Consider the following 1,546-nt stretch of genomic DNA (forward strand, 5'->3'; position numbering starts at 1 on the left):
CCTGGCTGCAGGAGAACTGCCTGCAGCTAAATACTTCAAAAACTGTAGATATGTTTTTTAGTAAAACCAATAGAGCCTCATCTAATCCTGACATACTAGTTGCTGGAGAAAAATTACAAATTGTAAATCAATACAAATACCTTGGGTTAGTTATAGATTCTCACCTCTCCTTTAAAGCCCATATTGACAAATTATGTAAAAATATCAAGTTTAATCTAGCAAATTTCCGCTCAATCCGAAATGAAATGTCAACTAAAGCTGCAATAATTTTTCTACATTCCATGATCTTCAGCCACTTTAACTACTGCCTAACAAGTTGGTCTCAGGCAAGTCAGAGTGCAAAAAGACCTTTGGAAACATTATACAAACGAGCCATTAAAGTCTTGGATAGAAAACCAAGGCAATATCATCACTGTGCAATCCTAAAAAAGTACCACCTTTTAAATTGGGACAGTCTCCATAGATTTGCGGATTTGAGTCTCATATACAAAATAACACATGATTTGGCCCCAGCTCCTCTGGCCAAAGAAACAGCTCTGAGCGCGTCACTCGAGGCTCTGTAAGAGGCGATTGTGTCATCCCTCTGCGCAGGAGTGCTTTCAGTCGCTCGGCCTGGTCAGTTAGGAGCGCTGCTGAGTGGAACTCAATACCTGAGGAGGTTAAACAGCTAACCACTTACAAGGCCTTTATAAAAAAAATTGAAAATTTGTCTTATTAACATGTACGTCTGCCAACATTAAAAGTCGAGCATGTTGCACTGCATTGTATTGTACTAGATAACGTAGCCTTTTGAACACGTGCTTTTTGTGTGTTTTAATATTGTAACAGGTTTTTTGTGTGTTTTAATATTGTAACTGGTAATAACAAGAAATATTTATTTTATACACTTCTTATTTTGCTGCTCCTTTTTAAATTGAAGTTTTGTTTAGTGTATCTGGAATTTGGAGCTAAAAACTGCCTTTTTTCTTTTGTTTACAGGAGTTATTCTTTGTCATAAATTGAGGAAAATGATACCTTATTTTCTGTTACACTGCTGTGATATTCTGTTATCTTGTGTAAAAACTGCTCAATATTTTAATTTTAAAATGTTCTTTAATTTAGGTCATTGTTCAATGTGGTATTGCAGAAAAACTCACTATAGAAGGTATTTACTCCAATATATGAGTTATTTAACATTTACCTATATATAAATAAAATTAAATATATAAATATAGAACAAACATTATATTAAAGTATATATATATAAATAACATAATATGTAAACCCATGTAAATTTGCGATGGTAAAACAGGGGACGGGACCCGGATAAGCAAACTGCTTCTCTCGTCTCCTTTTTCGGCATGTACAAAAAAGAAAAAAATGAAAAAAAAAAAAAGTGAATGTAACCATGTCGGAAATAAACTGAATAAATAAATAATAAATAAAAAAATAATAAATATAATTTTTACAATATATAAACAAACCTTCCGCCGCTAAACATCAACAGGACTCAATATTTGAATTTTCTTTTTTTAGAAACTTGCAACACACACAAATGAAAAAAAAA

The sequence above is a fragment of the Gouania willdenowi genome, chromosome 7 (assembly GCF_900634775.1).
Source record: "Gouania willdenowi chromosome 7, fGouWil2.1, whole genome shotgun sequence".
Classification (NCBI taxonomy): Eukaryota; Metazoa; Chordata; class Actinopteri; order Blenniiformes; family Gobiesocidae; genus Gouania; species Gouania willdenowi.